The sequence below is a fragment of the Pseudophryne corroboree genome, chromosome 4, assembly GCF_028390025.1.
Source record: "Pseudophryne corroboree isolate aPseCor3 chromosome 4, aPseCor3.hap2, whole genome shotgun sequence".
NCBI lineage: Eukaryota > Metazoa > Chordata > Amphibia > Anura > Myobatrachidae > Pseudophryne > Pseudophryne corroboree.
Genome location: NC_086447.1, coordinates 348620317 through 348640998, shown reverse-complemented (window position 1 = coordinate 348640998; position 20682 = coordinate 348620317). Strand labels below are relative to the sequence as shown.

The window sequence follows — 20682 nt, the reverse complement described above, 5'->3', positions numbered from 1 at the left end:
TGATATAAACTTTATTGATGTCTGCAATGCTGTGAAGAGCAGAGTGATTATTTCGCTAGAGCGGAAATACGCAGTCGCGGAAGAGCATGAAAAAAAAATTACTATTCTGACATAACCCCCAAACAAACACCCAAAGCAACACACACACACACACACACACACACACACACACACACACACACACACACACACACACACACACTTTGTATAAAATTCACACAAAACACAGTGTACTCACCACATTTGGTGTGATAAATCAGCTGCACAGTCACAAAATGTTCAACATTTAGTAACATATGTTGGTGTTTTTTACAAAGAAAACAGGATTATAAAAATAAAAAAAAATAAAAAAATTAGCAACGACACATTATTATATTCCCAGAAAAAACATTGTAAGCTTAACATTTTTAATTTTAAATGATCAAAAACATAATAATATATTCAAACACACCCTAACAATTACACAATGACCTTACAATAACAACCTAAATGACATGTGAGCAAAATGACCATAAGCATACAGTGTTTTTTAGTAATTTCCAAAAGCAGAACAAAATACACTATACCTGAAATATTCTTGGACAATGCTTGCCCTTACTTGGCTTCCCCTCCGGGAAACACTCCCACCACCAAATCTCCGGCCAACCCCTGGCTCCTCATCTGGCAATTCCTCTGTGTCAGGAAGCTCAACGCGACTCCTTACCGCGATGTTATGAAGTATAGCGCACAGGACCACTAGTTTACTTGCCATCTCCGGCGAATACATGATATCGCCACCAGTGCGGTGGAGCACACGAAAACGTCCTTTAAGCACACCAATTGTGCGCTCCACCAGCTGTCTAGTGGCAGTAAGCGCGGAGTTAAATGCCGTCTGTGGTCCTGGCCTGGGATTACGGTAAGGAGTCATAAGCCAGGGGGTGCAAGGATATCCACGTTCTCCTGTTTGATGAGAACATTAAATTAGAATGAGAATATTATTTAGGTATAAAATACAAAAAAAAAAAAAAAAAGAACTCACCCAATAACCACATGTCTTGTCGTTGACTTGATCTTAATCTCTGCCATATCCCTGATTGTCTAATAACATGTGCGTCATGGGAGCTCCCAGGGAATTTAGCATTCAGGGACAGGATCTGGAGGGATGGCCCACAAACAACCATTACATTCAGAGAATGAAACAGTTTCCTGTTTCTATAAATTTCTTCATTATGTCTTGGTGACACAATAGCTACATGTGTGCCATCCACAACCCCAATAACATGTGGGAAGCGACTACCACCTTCCTCAAATTGCCGCTTCACCACATCTAGGGCACCAGCATCCAAAGGCATAGCAATAAATTGCTTCACACGCTTTAGGAAAGCCTGGCTGACACGCCGCAGGACCTTACTGAACTGGCCCTGCGACATGCCAACCAGGTCTCCAACCACATGCTGGAATGACCCTGTGGCCACAAAATGTAACACAGCAAGGAATTGTGTCAATGGTGGTATTGCTGTAGGATACCGAATTGAAGACTCCAGATCACTCTCTATTATGGAGAGAGTGTCTAGGATTAGATGTGGTGGCAGCCTGTATCTACGCACAACCACATCATCTGGCATCCCAAAAAGTAGGACACGGGTGCGGAAAATTGGTGGCCTAGCACGCCTCCGTTGCCTTGGTTGATGAGGAGCCGGTTGTGGTTGGCGGGCTGGCGGTTGGGGTGGGAGTGCTTCCGTGGGTTGGGGTGGGAGGGCTTCTGCAGCCACAAAGACCGACATCACCAACTTAAAATAAAGATAATAATATTGAGAATAAGACAAATTCAAAAAACAAATGTACAACCTTAATCCAAATTAAATTTTCAGGGTGTAAACTTACTGCAGGAGCATACGACATTGTTTCTGGATTCAATTATGGACCAATTATAAATTGTGAAAAAAAAAAGGGAAAGCACAAATTAAAAGGTATAAACAAACATAGTTTAACCAAAAAAAAAAAAAAAAGGTGTCAACCAACCAAACAGACACATAATAAGAGCATCAAAAACATATCAAACACCTAAGTATAAATAATGATAATTATGTTATAAATCTAAACTAGATTCTACACCAAATTTAGTCCTTTAGTAGCTATTACAGGCAAGAACAGCACTACTTTGCAGAACAATCCGGGCAAAAATAAGTTTTTTTTAAAAAAATAGTGATGACAAACATAATCAAAACACTTTGAACACACACATACTCCACAACACACAGGCCTAGGGGACTTACCTGCTCCTCAAAATAACACACTTGATTAGTGAAAGAAACTGGGCCAAAAAATAAACAATAAGTTGGTCCGAAAATAAATATGGATTACTTCTCCTGAAAAATAACACCTACAAGAGACACAAAATGAGACTAAGACCACATAGAGCCCATTAGCACAAACAGACACAAACACAGGCCTAGGGGACTTACCTGCTCCTCAAAATAACACACTTGATTAGTGAAAGAAACTGGGCCAAAAAATAAACAATAAATTGGTCCGAAAATAAATATGGATTACTTCTCCTGAAAAATAACACCTACAAGAGACACAAAATGAGACTAAGACCACATAGAGCCCATTAGCACAAACAGACACAAACACAGGCCTAGGGGACTTACCTGCTCCTCAAAATAACACACTTGATTAGTGAAAGAAACTGGGCCAAAAAATAAACAATAAGTTGGTCCGAAAATAAATATGGATTACTTCTCCTGAAAAATAACACCTACAAGAGACACAAAATGAGACTAAGACCACATAGAGCCCATTAGCACAAACAGACACAAACACAGGCCTAGGGGACTTACCTGCTCCTCAAAATAACACACTTGATTAGTGAAAGAAACTGGGCCAAAAAATAAACAATAAGTTGGTCCGAAAATAAATATGGATTACTTCTCCTGAAAAATAACACCTACAAGAGACACAAAATGAGACTAAGACCAACATTTTTACATTAGTCCACAAAACAGAAACAATAAAGTACAGGTTAGGCCAAAATAATTTCACAAAAATCAACAATGAAAATAAATAAACAGATATTCTAACAAAACAGAAAACCACCTGCATTGCACCAAAAAACACACTTGCATTTAACAACAAGACGATTGCACGAATACTCACAAACGGAACTTCGCAAAAAATATGCAATACGGTCTATATGCTAAAAGCTAAAAAACGGAAAACTGTATACTTGACAATGCTAAAATTACTCACTTTGCAAAGTCCAAAAGAGCACCTTCTCGCACGAGACAGAAACAAACTTCATTCATCACCAGTACACTCACAGCGTGCAAACCAGGCCCTTAAATAAGCAGTACAATCAGTAGCAAGATTAGCATACTGTACACCTGTGTGAATGAATGCGCCGCACGTAGGTATAAATAGGCACACACCTGGGCGTACAGACATCTGTAACATGCTACTCGTGAGGAATTATGCAGCAGCAGATGGCATTGGCGAAAAAACGCATAGCGTGCCAGAGACGGATGATGGAATCCGCCTCTGCGGATTTTGTAGAGGCAGGACCCAGTACTCGGGAAATGTCAGCTTCTGAGCCCCAACAATTAAGTGGGGATACCCTGCCACACACACATACTGGCCAAACTGAGGGAGAATCATCATTAGCCACACAAGCACAACAGACAGAAGCTGCTAGTGACGAGGAAGATGGTGAGGAGCAACAGGAGGAAAGCTCACAGGCTACCTCCAGACGTAAAAAAAGACAGCCAGCATTCACTAAGAGGGAGTTGCGTGTTTTGGTCACGCAGGCCATGTCCAAAATACATAGAGGACCCAAAAACATGGGTGCTGCTACGAAAGATCGCATCTGGAGGGACATCACACATTCTGTGAATGAAGTTGGCTCTGTCGTCAGAACATCACAGGAAGTTAGACGACGGTAAGTGCATCTTGCCAGTCCATTCTCTGTGCTAAGTTGTCTTAAAAATGTAGTTACATGTGATGTTATGTATAGCAAACAAAATCAGAACATGTGTCCTATATATTTTTAGACAGAAATAATAATACTCTACTTTGCCCCTATTTCCACAAACATATGTAGTTGGGCCGACTTCAAATCCCGCCTGAAGGCAAAGAGGTCTGCGGAGTGGAATGCCTCAAGGGCTACAGGTGGAGGACCAGCTGTCGCTGTGGAGTTTACAGACTTGGAGGAGATGGCGATGCCCTGTATCAGTTATGAGGAGGCCCAAGGGGTGTCAAATATGGACACGGACCTGCCTGAGATCCTGACGGAACATGACTTGCCAGGTAAGTTTACACACGTATTTGTCTGCAATTTAAACTGTATGTTTAAAAAAAATAATAATAATTTATTGTACTCTTTTCCCACACATTCTTCTATTTGCTTGCCACAAAACACAGCACAGGGGGGTGATCAGTTAGAGTCACAGGAAGGTTATGTGGCTGAGGCTGAGGTGGAGGGACCTAGTGGGTCTGGGCGTGTGGGCCCACAAATCCCACCTCTGCAGGTTCCTACTGGCCCCCCCACCCAACCCTCTGCTATCCCGGAGATCCTGCTTGAAATAGCTAGGTATGGTGAGAGCCTAAATGCATTTCAAGACGGGGTCCTCCGGGAGGTAAGCCAGATAGCTGTCCGGCTCAGTGAGCACCGAACCAGTGTTGAGCAAGGTGTTGCTCAACTCTGCCAAGGTCTGGCAGAGATCAGGCAGGGACAAGAACAACTTGCCTCCTCATTCCAAAGCCTTGCAACTAACATCTTGCAAGGGCTCCAGGCCATCGCTGTCTCCCTTGCCCACAGTGGCAGAGAGCCACCCACATCGGCTCCCTCCCCTGCCCCTGCCCAGGAAGAACAGCCCACTGGGCAGGCCCAACGAAGGTCGCTCCGCAGACCAAGCCAAGAAGAACAGCCTCAGGCGGGGCGAAAAAAAAGAAAGTGATGTCTCTCCAGATGGGCAGCACCCATGTTTTTCATGTTGCCTCTATGTTATTTTGGAGTTGGCTTGTGTGTCCAGAATGGCTAACTCCCTCTTAGTGAAATGTATTATTAATGTTTGGAGGTATTGTAGCCTGTGAGCTTATTTTCAGAAACAACAGAGCCATCTTCCTGTTACTAGTGTGCTATGTATTGATGTGTTTGTGTGGTGGATCCTAATTCTTTCTCAGTTGGGTCCAAATTTTTGTGTGGCAGGGTGTGTAATATTTTATTTTGGTACTTAAATTTCTCAGTTTGTCAGAAGCTGAATTTTGCCGAGTACTGAGTTCTGCTATATCATTTGTGTCAGTGGCATCTGCTTGCTGCTTGGTCCATCTCTGCCTGTGATACTCACGTGTAGCCATGTTGTTTTGATGTTTAAAAATATTACTACAGTAATAAACATATAATATTTTACCAACAATTGTGCACTTTATTCAAGGTAATGCATTATGTAAATCTTAGTTCCAGGAAGATTATGTAAGCATATAGACACTTGTGTAACGAGGGAACAATCTGCAATTTTTTTAAACAATTGCATCTTCAAAAATACTACAGGTATGCCTTGCACCACACTTTAATGTCCATATTAATTAAACTGACACAACACTTTTTTGTTTTATCTATGGTCAACAGGACATCATTTAAAACATTGTCAGATATTATTAAAAAAAAATAAACTATCATTTCTGGCCAAAATTAAGTGTATGCTGCATTATGTGGGTGTCTGTTTATTTAGGTAAAATGTTGCTGCTTGCAATTAACATTTTGTGTAATTTCACTTGTTTGCATTTAGTAGTCTTACACACACCTGCCCTTTACAAAAATGTTTACACACCAACTTTAACACAAACAACAACCTTATTTGGCAGTGTGTGAGATTTATATGTGAGTAGAATAAACATGTAATGTGGGTTCAGACAATTGCTGTTTGCTAACTTTCATCTGAGCAGTATTTAACAAGTAAGTGGCCAACAGATGAATGTGCTCTCCAATTAACTGCTAATTACTGCATACACACTTGTAACAGCACTTCGCCCATTGCGAGTTGCATACTCCCACACTGTACGCCCACTTTCACGCCCATGTCGGACCATTGCGAAGTCTCGCCTCCGCCACTCCTCCGCCACTCCTCGTTTTCGTTTGTGAGTAACGTGTGGGTTTTTTTGTGGTATTTTTGCACCAGTGTCGTACGGCTGTGCTCGCGCATGCGTATTTACGCTTTTGCGCATGCGCAGTTAGTTAGTTTTTGCACATTTGCGATGCGATGACTCTCTGCGATCAACTCGGAATGAGGGCCCATATTCCTTGTGGAGGGCACCGGAGCCAGTTCCCAGGGGGAGCGGAGAGTGCCGGTCCACATTGAGGAGAGTATATATATATATATATATATATATACCCATTATAATGATTTTTTTTATTAAGTTGGTAGTACAGTGGAAATTGGTGGTGCCTTGGATGAAAAAAACTTCATTGGTTCCTCCTTCTACAGCCCTGCCCACACACCCAGAAATGCCTCTCCAATATTAAAATATGTAAAAAAGGTGCCAATTCCAAAGATATTTTTGGTCTTTCAAATTGTTCAAAAAATTTCTTAGTGTGCACACTCAATTTCGTTTGTCAGGGCTCTGGGAGGTTCAAGAGAAATTGTTCATCTTCTACATTGGTCATGTCTTCTAGTGTGTAGTGCCCTTAAGGGAGGAAATAGAACTATTAATAATAATGCTAGCTGACAGAAACCTAAGGGGATGATTTATAAACGAGTTTCATCATACGCAACAAGTTTTAAATCTCGTTGCATATTATAAGTGGTCAGAGGCGTAGCTAGGGTTTTCGGAGCCCAGGGCAAGATGGAAAATGCCCCCCTCCCCCCCCCCCCCAAAAAAAAAAAAACCACACCAAAAGAAGCATGTGCAAAAATGGACGTGGCCACCCTCCAGAAGGGGTGTGGCCACGCACCAGAAAGGGTGTGGCCACTGAAAATGGCCCACAGTGCCAGTTACATTGCCCCACAGTGCCAGATACAATGCCCCACAGTGCCGGATACATGCCCCACAGTGCCATATACATGCCCCACAGTGCCAGATACATGCCCCACAGTGCCAGTTACATGCCCCACAGTGCCAGATACATTGCCCCACAGTGCCAGATACATTGCTCCACAGTGCCAGTTACATGCCCCACAGTGCCAGATACATTGTCCCACAGTGCCAGTTACAATGCCCCACAGTGCCAGTTACATTGCCCCACAGTGCCAGATACATGCCTCACTGTGCCAGATACATGCCCCACAGTGTCAGTTACATTGCCCCACAGTGCCAGATACAATGCCCCACAGTGCCAGTTACATGCCCCACAGTGCCGGATACATGCCCCACAGTGCCAGATACATGCCCCACAGTGCCAGTTACATGCCCCACAGTGCCAGATACATTGACCCACAGTGCCAGTTACATTGCCCCACAGTGCCAGTTACATGCCCCACAGTGCCAGATAAATGCCCCACAGTGCCAGATACATTGTCCCACAGTGCCAGTTACATTGCCCCACAGTGCCAGTTACATTGCCCCACAGTGCCAGTTACATGCCCCACAGTGCCAGATACATGCCCCACAGTGCCAGATACATTGCCCCACAGTGCCAGTTACATTGCCCCACAGTGGCAGATACATTGCCCCACAGTGCCAGTTACATTGCCCCACAGTGCTAGTTACATGCCCCACAGTGCCAGATACATGCCCCACAGTGCCAGATACATTGCCCCACAGTGCCAGTAACATTGCCCCACAGTGCCAGATACATGCCCCACAGTGCCAGATACATGCCCCACAGTGCCAGTTACATTGCCCCACAGTGCCAGATACATGCCCACAGTGCCAGTTACATGCCCCACAGTGCCAGATACATTGCCCCACAGTGCCAGTTACATGCCCCACAGTGCCAGTTACATGCCCCACAGTGCCAGATACATGCCCCACAGTGTCAGTTACATTGCCCCACAGCCAGATACATTGCCCCCACAGTGCCAGTTACATGCCCCACAGTGCCAGTTACATGCCCCACAGTGCCAGATACATGCCCCACAGTGCCAGATACATTGCCCCACAGTGCCAGATACATTGCCCCACAGTGCCAGTTACATTGCCCCACAGTGCCAGATTCATGCCCCACAGTGCCAGATACATTGCCCCACAGTGCCAGTTACATTGCCCCACAGTGCCAGATACATTGCCCCACAGTGCCAGTTACATTGCCCCACAGAGCCAGTTACATGCCCCACAGTGCCAGATAAATGCCCCACAGTGCCAGATACATTGTCCCACAGTGCCAGTTACATTGCCCCACAGTGCCAGATACATGCCCCACAGTGCCAGATACATTGCCCCACAGTGCCAGTTACATTGCCCCACAGTGCCAGTTACATTGCCCCACAGTGCCAGATACATGCCCCACAGTGCCAGATACATTGCCCCACAGTGCCAGTTACATTGCCCCACAGTGCCAGATACATTGCCCCACAGTGCCAGTTACATTGCCCCACAGTGCCAGTTACATGCCCCACAGTGCCAGATACATGCCCCACAGTGGCAGATACATTGCCCCACAGTGCCAGTTACATTGGCCCACAGTGCCAGATACATGCCCCACTGTGCCAGATACATGCCCCACAGTGCTAGATACATTGTCCCACAGTGCCAGTTACATTGCCCCACAGTGCCAGTTACATTGCCCCACAGTGCCAGATACATTGCCCCACAGTGCCAGTTACATTGCCCCACAGTGCCAGTTACATTGCCCCACAGTGCCAGATACATGCCCCACAGTGCCAGATACATTGCCCCACAGTGCCAGTTACATTGCCCCACAGTGCCAGTTACATTACCCCACAGTGCCAGTTACATTGCCCCACAGTGCCAGTTACATGCCCCACAGTGCCAGATACATGCCCCACAGTGCCAGATACATTGCCCCACAGTGCCGGTTACATTGCCCCACAGTGCCAGATACATGCCCCACAATGCCAGATACATGCCCCACAGTGCCAGTTACATTGCCCCACAGTGCCAGATACATGCCCCACAGTGCCAGATACATGCCCCACTGTGCCAGTTACATGCCCCACTGTGCCAGATACATGCCCCACTGTGCCAGATACATGCCCCACTGTGCCAGATACATGCCCCACTGTGCCAGTTACATTGCCCCACAGTGCCATTTACATTGCCCCACAGTGCCAGATACATGCCCCACTGTGCCAGTTACATGCCCCACTGTGCCAGATATATGCCCCACTGTGCCAGTTACATTGCCCCACAGTGCCGGATACAGTGCCCCACAGTGCCAGATACATGCCCCACTGTGCCAGATGCATGCCCCACAGTGCCAGATACATGCCCCACAGTGCCAGTTACATTGCCCCACAGTGCCAGTTACATGCCCCACAGTGCCAGATACATGCCCCACAGTGCCAGATACATTGCCCCACAGTGCCAGTTACATTGCCCCACAGTGCCAGATACATGCCCCACAGTGCCATATACATGCCCAACAGTGCCAGTTACATTGCCCCACAGTACCAGATACATGCCCCACAGTGCCAGATACATGCCCCACTGTGCCAGTTAAATGCCCCACTGTGCCTGATACATGCCCCACTGTGCCAGATACATGCCCCACTGTGCCAGTTACATTGCCCCACAGTGCCAGTTACATTGCCCCACAGTGCCAGATACATGGCCCACTGTGTCAGATACATGCCCCACTGTGCCAGTTACATGCCCCACTGTGCTCCCCCCCCCTTGGTCTCTCACCGCTAGTGTTGATATGTGAGGGGAGGAGAGCGCAGCGCAGCGCCTCTCCTTCCCCTCACCGCTCCAGGTTTCCGGCGGCTGTGTGGCGCCGGTTCGCTAGCCAATCAGAGCTCGCGGACCGGCAGCCAATCAGGAGCCAGTCCGCAAGCTCTGATTGGCTAACGCCACCGGAGACCGGACACACGCAGCACTGCTGGTAGCGCTGCTAGTGCTGGCAGCGGCAGTGAGGGGAGGGAGAGACGCTGCGCTCTCCTCCCCTCACATTTCGGCGTGACGGGTGCGAGTGGGGCATGATGCCCTGGCCGCCGACAGCGCCCCCCTCTCCTGGGCCTGCCAAGGCACCCAGGGCACGTGCCCCACTCGCCCTACCCTAGATACGCCTCTGTAAGTGGTACTCCAGCCAATCAGCTCCCAACTGTCATTTTCAAACACATGACAGGAGCCTATTGTCTGGAGCACAATTTGTCATATGTTTTAAAACTTGTTAATAAATCAGCCCTTTTAATTGCTAATGGATGCCTCTTTTTGTTTCTTCTACTTGGTACACCACAATTAAAACAGGGATGGGTATGATAGGTCAAGAGTCATAATGTCATAATATTCATCATGTCAATATGAAAATGTCGACATGGGCACAATGTAGACATGGAACATGCTGGCATGCATCATGTGTTGACATGTTAGAATGCCAATATATTGTCCCTGGTAGTCTAGCAGTGACTTACCTGCTCCTGGGGTCTTCTGGGTCCAAGCGATCATGCGACTGTGACATATGATGCAGTTGACAATATGAATGTCGACATTGTCATTGTTGACCTTTTGACTACATCCTGTCAACAGTTCCTATGTACTTTTAATAATGGGGATGTAGCTGTGTCCAGAATTGGGATTAACCCCGAATATAGGGGGTCATTCCGAGTTGTTCGCTCGCTAGCAGATTTTAGCAGCATTGCACATGCTAGGCCGCCGCCCTCTGGGAGTGTATCTTAGCTTAGCAGAATAGCGAACGAAAGATTAGCAGAATTGCGAATAGAAATTTTTTTGCAGTTTCTGAGTAGCTCCAGACCTACTCACAGATTGCGATCAGCTCAGGCCGTTTCGTTCCTGGTTTGACGTCACACACACGCCCAGCGTTCGGCCAGCCACTCCCCCGTTTCTCCAGACACTCCCGCGTTTTTCCCTGACACGCCTGCGTTTTTCCGCACACTCCCAGAAAACGGACAGTTTCCGCCCAGAAACACCCACTTCCTGTCAATCACACTCCGATCACTTCAATTATGAAATTTCTTAGTTCGGACGTGAGTAAATTTACTAAGTTTTGTGCTAAAATACTTACCGCATGCGCACTGCGAACCATGCGCATGCGCATTTTTTCCTTAATCGCTCCATTGCGAAAATCGGCAACGAGCGAACAACTCGGAATGACCCCCATAGATCAGCTGTTCCTTTAGGTCTGACTCGCATTTTCTTGGGATAGCCATGGCCATCTAGGAGCATAGTCAGCCCTTGGCCAATTTGGTAAGATTTTAGCTGGTACCCCAACCCCCTCCTTCCCTCAGAAATAGATGCCAACTCAAATAAGCTTGCTACCAACCGCTTACTCTGGTTGAGAAGGAAATGTTTTTGCTGAAGCACTGGAAATTGCAGTTAATCCCCTTCCACTATTGATATGCCACATTGTACTCCCTTTCCCTCATCCCACATTGTGCTCCCCTTCCCCCATCCACTTCTCACACTGTGCTCCCCTGCCCCTCCTCCACATCAATCATCGTCATCCCACATTATGTGCTCAAAGACCCTCCCCCATCCCCTCAATTGTGGTGCTCTTGACTTCCAAGTATGTGCCCGCAGTCGCCAACACCCCTCACCACTGGAAATGACACAGGGTGCATCCTGGAGGCTAGCTTGCACTAAGCAACTGCCTAGGTTACTTATGTCTATGGCAGGCACTGCACAGGAGCTATCAAATATGTATAGGATCTCACAGTTGAAAGTTACCATTCAGAAGAGTATATATGGTGATATGTGTCTGTTGAAGGTAGAGTGCGCTACTGCACAGACTACATGTTGCAGCGTTTCCAGAGAAGTTCATTCCCTGTTTCAAGATGGCCACTGAAGCTACTACGGAGCATGTGCAGAGCCATCTTGGGACTGTGTAAGAATACCACAGTGGAAGACAGTAGTGTTCCACTTAGTTCCTGTGTTTAACTGCAAAACAACCACTGTTCCAGTGTTCCTGAACCACTACCCAGAGGCGTTACTAGTGGTGTGCATACCAGGTATCACCCTCAGATTGGTGACAAATGCTGCCTTCACTTCAGTGACTGGGAGCCGGGTATTGCAGTGTGTCATTATCATGCAGTGTCCCCGGCTCCTGTCACTGAGGAGTCAGCAGTGCAGACAGAGTCAGTGATGAAAATGGGTCAGGCCGCAAGGTTACACCTCTTCAAGTGAGGCCACATCCACTTTTAGGACGGTGGGGGGTTCTGTTCAGCATATCCAGTGGCACCGACCTCAGTGATGCCCCTTCTGGTACCTACATACACTCACCAGCTGGTAAGCTGTATGACACCATGCTTCACTCAAGCTCCACTCCATATACCAATGTGTATAACAGTGAGTACGGCTGTACCTGGTTTATCTTCAATAAAACCACTCCACTGGTTAAGTAACTGGGCTGCTCGTAGTTTTAATGCAGGGGTGGGGAACCTTTTAACTACAAAGGGCCATTTGGATATTTATAAAATCCTTCAGGGGCTAAACAAATTATCAACTTAAGAATTAGCCTGCCCCCAGTAGTTATGTCTCTTAGTGGTACTGTGTGTGCTTGCCAAAGGCACGCATACCAAAAAATGGGAGTGGTCAATTAAAATGGGACATGATACACATATGCCCCCAATAGTGCAGTGCAGGATACACATATGCCCCCAGTAGTGGAGTGCCAGAGACACCTTGCCCCACAGTGCCAGACACACCTTGCCCCACAGTGCCAGATACATATTACCCCACACATGCCCCCCCACCACACTGTGCTGCACACCGCTGCTGCTGCTGCTGCTGTGTGTGTGTGTCATGGGAGGAGAGTGCAGTGTGTGCCTCTTCTGCCCCTTAGTGCTCAGTCCGGCTGCGGCGTGTCTCAGCTGTCAGGGGCCAGGCAGGGATGAGAGCGCAGCTATGTTGGGCGGTGGCGTGTAGGACCTCAACCTAGCCGCCGGTTCGTGAACCAATCAGAGCTCGCGGACTGGCAGCGGTGGCTCCTGATTGGCTGCCGGTCCGCGAGCTCTGATTGTCTCACGAACCGGCACCTAGTTTGAAATCCTACACGCTGCTGCTGGACATAGCTGCGCTCTCCTCTCTGTCCTGACAGCTGAGACACGCCACCGGCGGACTGAGCACTAAGGGGCAGGAGAGGCTCACGCTGCGCTTTCCTTCCCTGACATACAGCAGCGGGCCGGAGGTTCCCCACCCCTGTTTTAATGTATCCGCTGGTGTGTAGAGAAACTCTGCTACATCCTCAAACTCACACACAAATTTCCAACACCATGGAACACTGTGAAGATTTTTCCTGTGCACTGTATAACAAAGAGCAAAAGTTCAATTAAATAAAGAAAGAGGGCTTAAAGTGGTTATGTGTCACATGATATATGTCACCAGGGGCATAAATTCTGCAAGTTTCACAGAGGCAAGATAGAGTTTTGTGTGTGTGCATAGAAGAAACAGAGAGATCTATTTACAGATATACTGTATACACATACAGGGGCGGATCCAGAAAAAAATTACAGGGGGGGCACCATTAGGGACGTGGCTTCGTTGGAATGGGCGTGGCTTCGTTGGAATGGGCGTGGTATTGCAGGAAAAGACTACCTTATACCCCAGTTTTGCAACCTGCACGCCCAGACGTTGGCCACCACAGGAAAGAAAAATAATCCTGATTCATGCCCCTTACATTATTTGTCATTTTTCCTCCTTATAGTAATGCCCAGTATACATTATTCCACATACTGCAATGGCCCTTAGACATTATTCCACACACAATAATGCACATGACACAATATGCACACACTGTAATGCCCCAGACACATTATGCCACACACCGTAATGCCTGTGATACATTATGACAGGAATCGCAATGCCCGTTATACATTATGCTACACACTGCACTGCCCCTGATACATTATAGCACATACAATGTCTGTGACACATTATGCCACACACTGCAATGACCTTGAGACATTATACCACAATGCCCGTGATATAGTATACCATACACCGTAATGCCTGTGACACATACCGCAATGCCCGTTATACCCTATGCCACACACAGTAATGCCCGTTATATATTATGCCACACTGCAATGACCCTGAGACATTATACCACATACCACAATGCCCGTGATATAGTATACCACACACCGTAATGCCTGACACATTATGACACACACTGCAATGTCCGTGATACATTATGCCACACACTGCAATGACCCTGAGACATTATACCACATATCACAATGCCAGCGATATAGTATACCATACACCGTAATGCCTGTGACACATTATGACACACACCGCAATGTCCGTGATACATTATGCCACACACCGTAATGCCCATTACACATTAAGTCCTACAGTAAGGCTTCTAATTACTTTTCAAATACCTGCTCGTTGTCAGGGGTTTCATGCACTGGGTGTCATGCTCGTTGCCAGGGGTTTCATGCTCTTGGTTCCATGCACGGTGCCAGGGGGTTTCATGCTCAGGGTGTCATGCTCGTTGCCAGGGGTTTCATGCACTGGGTGTCATGCTCGTTGCCAGGGGTTTCATGCACTGGGTGTCATGCTCGTTGCCAGGGGTTTCATGCACTGGGTGTCATGCTCGTTGCTAGGAGGTAGTCCTTGTTGCTAGGGCTGTGCTCCCAGTGCCACATATGTCCCCAGTGCCAGATATTCCCCCACGGTGCCAGGTACTCACATGCCCCCAGTGCCAAATATAGCCCCCCCCCATGTGCCAGGTACACATATACCCCCAGTGCCAGATATTCCCAGACAGTGCCACATATGCCCCCAGTGCCAGATATCTCCCCCCCCAGTGCTTTATATGCCCCCAGTGCCACATATGCCCCAGTGCCACATATGCCCCAGTGCCAGATATTCCCCCCCCAGTGCCACATATGCCCCCAGTGCCAGATATCCCCCCCCCCGTGCCAGATATGCCCCCTGTGCCAGATATTCCCCCCAGTGCCATATATGTCCCCAGTGCCAGATATTCTCCCCCCCCCCCTCCCTGCCAAATATGCCCCCAGTGCCAGATATCCCCCCCCCAGTGCCAGATATGCCCCCAGTGCCAGATATTCCCCCCAGTGCCATATATGTCCCCAGTGCCAGATGTTCTCCCACCCCCCCCCCCTCCCTGCCAAATATGCCCCCAGTGCCAGATATAACCCCCCAGTGCGTCTCTTCCTCCGCCGCCGCCGCCGATGCTCCCCCCGCTCCCCTGCTGTTAGGAGGGACACGGAGGGCACAGTGCGCGCCTCTCCTGTGTCCCTCCTGTGTCTCCGGCGGCCGCGGGTCACTGTAATAAAGGAAGTGCTCACGAACGGCACTTCCTTTATGAGACCAGCGGCCGCCGGAGACACAGGAGGGACACAGGAGAGGCGCGCACTGTGCCCTCCGTGTCCCTCCTAACAGCAGGGGACGAAACGAGACCGCAGACTGACATGCGGACGCTAGTCCGCATGTCAGTCTGCACTAAAAATGACAGGGGGGGCACGTGCCTTGGTGCCCCCCCCTAAATCCGCCACTGTACACATACAGCTTCAAGCACTGGCGTATTTATAATGGGTGCAGTCAGGGGCGGATTGGGAAACAAAGGTGGCCCTGGAAAAATTTCTAAGAGTGGCCTCATGTGGGTGGCACCAAACCAACTGTAGGCGGAGCCAATACCAAAGTAGGCGGGATTAATACTTCAAAATAATATTACACCTCCTAACCCAGTGATCGCGCTGAGCCGGAAAAAAAAAGTGGGTCCCAGGGACCACTCACTTTTAAAAATTGGGGTCCTACCTGTCCTTTTCTAGGTCCCATCGGAATGAAGGTTCTTATTAATCTTATTAATGATTCAAATATAAAAACACAGCGTTGATTTGGACACTACAAAAGTGTTGCAAGGGGGGATGACAATGCTGCTGGGCTGTGTAGCATACAGGACACCCTGCACCAGAGCTGTAAGTAGGCATTTTGGCACCCTTTGGCAGAAAGTGAATTGGTGCTCCTCCACCTATAGCCAAAAAAAGGGACAGTGCGCGCCAAAGGCGTGCAGCAAAAATTTAGGGGAGTGGCTTTGTGGGGAAGGGGCATGGCCACATAATAGTGGCAATTCACATTACACCACACAGTAGTGCCGCTTATACAGATTGCACCAGGTAGAACCTCCTATACACTCTGCGCCAGGTAGAGCACGTTATACACTTTGCGTCAGGCAGAGCACATTATACACATTGCACCAGGTAGAGCACGTTATACACATTGCACCAGGTAGAACCTCCTATACACTCTGCGCCAGGTAGAGCACGTTATACACATTGCGCCAGGTAGAGCACGTTATACACTTTGCGTCAGGCAGAGCACATTATACACATTGCACCAGGTAGAGCACGTTATACACTTTGCGTCAGGCAGAGCACATTATACACATTGCACCAGGTAGAGCACGTTATACACATTGCACCAGGTAGAATCTCCTATACACTCTGCGCCAGGTAGAGCACGTTATACACATTGCACCAGGTAGAGCACGTTATACACATTGCACCAGGTAAAATCTCCTATACGCTCTGCGAACAGGTAGAGCACGTTATACACATTGCGCCAGGCAGAGCACATTATACACATTGCACCAGGTAAAGCACATTATACACATTGCACCAGGTAGAATCTCCTATAAACTCTGCGCCAGGTAGAGCACGTTATACACATTGTGCCAGGCAGAGCACATTATATACATTGCATCAGGTAAAGCACGTTATACACATTGCACCTGGTACATTAAACAACCCCCCCAAAAAAAATGTAGTTAGCGTCATTATACACATAAAGACCTGCTATATGCAGTACCAAGCTCGATGTGATCTGGTCTATAGCAGGACAAAAGCAGACTAGAACCATCCACCTGGGGCAGAGAGGGAATGGGTGCCAACCAGCCAGGTAAGGGGTGTCAACCGGCCAGGGGGAGGGATGAGGGGGCACACTGATGCCGGGGGGAGGGATGCGGTGGCACACTGCTACTGCAGGAGGGATGAAGGGGCACACTGCTGCCAGGGGGAGGGATGAGGGGGCACACTGCTGCCAGGGGGAGAGATGAGGGGGCACCTGATACCCCACCGCGACCACACCTTCTCGTACCTCCTCTGGTCAGCCAGATGGGGACGGGCCGGCTCTCTAGATAGCCGCCACTGGCCGCAGCGTTCACCAGTAAGCAGGTGACGTGGAGGTAGGGGGGGATGGCCGGCTCTCATGTTAGCGGCCGCTGCCCGCAGCGCGCTCACCAGTAAGCAGGTGACGTGGAGGGCGGGCTGGCTCTCCTGATAGCGGTCGCTGTGCTCACCAGTAAGCAGGGGAGGTGGATGGCTAGCTCTCCTAACAGCGGCCGCTGCCCACAGCACAACGCACTCACCAGTTAGCAGGTGACGTGGAGGTGGGGCGGTGCCGCCTATGACAGGCGACCCCACACCCCAATCGGCCCACCAGGATATTCCCCTGTTGTGGCAATGGCCAATCCGGGCCTGCCCACCCCCAACATAAAATTGCACCTCACCACACCAGCCATAAAATTGCACATCACCTCCCCCCCTTTCCCCCTCCCAGTCATAAAATTGCACCTCACCACAGGAGAGGAACATGCATTTAGCAGAATCACTCTTTTGCAGTACGTGAGTGAGCCTTACCTCTCCTAATGCAGAATGTGAACCCACCGTGGCCGCACATTCCCTTCCCGTGGCCGCACATTCCCTCCTCTTCCGGTCAGCTGGGTGGGGTGGGGCCGCTCACTAGATACTGGCAGCTGCAGTGTTGGCAGCATAAGCTGGTGACGTGCGGGAGTGGGGAGGAGAACATATGCTGGTGACGTGTGGGGGGGGGGGGGGGGCGCAGCATAAGCTGTTGACGTGCGGTGGGCGGACGACGGCTCTCCTGACTGCGGCCGCAGCAAGACATTAAGCAGGTATTGTGAAAGGGAGGAAGGAGGGCCTGCTCTCCCCATAGCGACCGCTGCCTGCAGTTATTTCTGTAAACAGTTCACAGCTTGGGGGGGGGGGGGGTCGCGTAGGAGAGGCGGCCCCTCACACCAATCAGCCAACCGGGGAAACTCCCTGTGACTTCTATGACCAATCCGGCCCTGGGTGCAGTGCACACAGGCCCCTGGAGTCCAGAAGGGCCCACATCGTACACCCTGCACCTATTATTTGTAATACTTACCCTCCGGAGTCCCGCGGCGATGCAGCATCGCTGCAGTGATCACTGGGAAAATGGCGCGGTGCCATTTTTCCTAGTGTTATGCGCATACGCAGTAGGGAAATCACTTGGAAAATGGGCATCACGCCATTTTCCCTGAGATCTGCGTATGCGCTTTAGACTCTGGGACAGCGCTGTGGTCCCCTAGAGACCCTAGTGCCCAGAGTCACAGCGCTGCTGCCGGCTAGAGAGGAGAGAGCCCTGACGGAGCTTGCACATGCGGCTCTTCCTCTTTTGATATGACCCTGCCACCAGGGCTTCGTGCACGGCTGTGCGTGACTGCATTGTCGCCTAGAGTTCCCCCACTGTGTGTCACCTAATGTAAGCAGTTACAGTACATATGTTGGGAATTAGAGCAGAATCAGCATGGAATACAGATTCTTTATATCTCACCATATATGACATTAGCATCTGATTTTGGTTTTCTTTCTTTAACAGGATATGGGGTTGGTGTATGAAGCATTGAAAAGAGTAGAGAATTGAAGCAGTGGAGTAGTTGCGTCTAGCAACCAATCAGCATCTACCTATCATTTTATAGAATGCACTTGATAAAAGCTTCATCAAAGCTGATTGGTTGCTATGGGCAACTTCTCCACTGGTCCACTTCACTTTTTGATGATACCATGGTTTGACAAAGGGTCTGGCAATCCACAATTGGAACAACTGTTGTTATACTATGTTCAAACTTTTTATATTCCACGTGAATTAACCAGACAGGTAAATATAGCATAGTTGCCTACCCTCCCGCATTCTGTAGGAGACTCCCTGAAACAGTAGCAATCTCCCTGACTCCCCGAATATACCAGCAATCTCCCTGATTGCACCTCATCCCCATTATGCAGCTGTTATATTCTTGGGGGGGGAAGGGAATAAATCAGAGCTACATACATTCAAATGGGCTTATCAGTGCCATTTCCCTGCATTGGTTACAGTATAAGGCACAATGGGGGTCATTCCGACCTGATCACATGCTAGCTATTTGGTCAAAACTCGGCAAATCTGCGTATGCACAGCTGATAGGTGTTACTTTCACAGACCATATACAGCAGGTGTGGCCAAAAGGTAGATCGTGATTTACTGGTAGCTCGCAGAGCATCTGCCGGTAGATCGCGACCAACTTAACTAAACGTAACCTGCTCCCAGTAGAGCAGCAGACCGTTGATTTCATGATGTCACCCATGCGCTGTGAGGAGCCCACTGCCTCTGCTTCTCTTCGTTTGACTGCCTGTCATGGTGTGCTGTCATGGGGAGCTGCCGTTCCACATGGCTGCCTGCTCGGTAGGTAGTATTTGTTAATGAAGTGTTATATGGGGGAGGGAGGAAGAGCGGGGGCTGAGACAATTTCATATATATTTTTTTGGTTTATGGGGAGCAATTTTATTTTTACGTGTATAGAGCAATGACCCCACACAGGGTCGGACTGGCCCACAGGGGTACAGGGGAAACCACCGGTGAGCCCCACTGCCTGATGGCCCACTCCTTCCTCTAGTGGTCAGGTTCCAGACTGTGCACTTGTATTATACATGGTAGATATGTTGCATTACACTACTCAAGACTATTGTGCATTTCAAGCATCTGTGGAGGCTGGCCACAACCCATTTGTAGATTGGCCACAACCCTTACTATGGACCCCTGCCCTATGACTGCATCCCCCCGGTGGGCCCTTCATACCCCAGTCCGACACTGACCGACACAGTGCATGTTTTGCAGGTCTCCTCACAGAATTACAAGTGAAATAATTATCTCCACCTGTGGACCTTTTACAGTGTGTCAGTGAGTAATTAATACACCTGTGCACCTGTTGGGTTACCTGCAAAACATGCACTATGTGGGGTCCTGAGGACCGAGTTTGAGAACCTGTGTACTACTGTGTAGGGGCCAATGTGTCTTTACACCTGTGGGGGGGGCCAATGTGTTTTTACTCCTGTGAGAGGGTCAATGTGTTTGAGGTTTTTACCTGTGGGGGGCCAATTTGTGATTTCGAGTGAGATAGGCCCTCATTCTGAGTTGTTCGCTCGCTAGCTGCTTTTAGCAGCCGTGCAAACGCTAAGCCGCCGCCCTCTGGGAGTGTATCTTAGCTTAGCAGAAGTGCGAACGAAAGGATCGCAGCGCTGCTACAGAAAAAGATTGTGTCGTTTCTGAGCAGCTCCAGACCTACTCCTACCTTGCGATCACTTCAGACTATTTAGTTCCTGTTTTGATGTCACAAACACGCCCTGCGTTCGGTCAGCCACTCCCGCGTTTCCTCAGGCACGCCTGTATTTGTATCTGTCACGCCTGCATTTTTACTCGTGCGCATTGAGCCGCATACGCATATGCAGAAGTGCCGATTTTTAGCCTGATCGCTGCGCTGCGAACAACGGCAGCTAGCGATCAACTCGGAATGACCCCCATAGTCCC

General features: G+C 48.7%; 1 long non-coding RNA gene across 1 annotated transcript; it reads right to left on the bottom strand.

Moving 5' to 3' along the window:
* Window positions 1-2509: 2509 nt before the first annotated feature.
* On the bottom strand, window positions 2510-2925 carry LOC134911414 (uncharacterized). The gene is made up of 3 exons (XR_010176545.1): window positions 2823-2925; window positions 2634-2740; window positions 2510-2551 (listed from the first exon to the last, which is right to left on the bottom strand). It is a non-coding gene; the product is annotated as an uncharacterized LOC134911414 (long non-coding RNA).
* Between the last annotated feature and the right edge of the window lie 17757 nt (window positions 2926-20682).